Source organism: Antechinus flavipes, chromosome 6, assembly GCF_016432865.1.
Source record: "Antechinus flavipes isolate AdamAnt ecotype Samford, QLD, Australia chromosome 6, AdamAnt_v2, whole genome shotgun sequence".
Taxonomy (NCBI): Eukaryota; Metazoa; Chordata; class Mammalia; order Dasyuromorphia; family Dasyuridae; genus Antechinus; species Antechinus flavipes.
Genome location: NC_067403.1, coordinates 7,465,928 through 7,466,189, shown reverse-complemented (window position 1 = coordinate 7,466,189; position 262 = coordinate 7,465,928).

The window sequence follows — 262 nt, the reverse complement described above, 5'->3', positions numbered from 1 at the left end:
GAAAATGAAATTAAAAAAAAAAAAAGACAAATAGAAACAATTGGCAACTGTGATAAGTTTGCAGAATATAAAAGAAACACTCATAAATTAATAGGTTTTCTGTATTTTTCCAATAAAATCCAATAGGAAAAGACAGAAAAAGAAATTCCATTTTAAATAGCTACAAAAAGTATAAAATCCTTGGGAATCCACCTGCCAAGTTATGCCTAAGAATTATAGGCATAGGCAACTACAACACTCTTTACACAAATACAGACAGAGC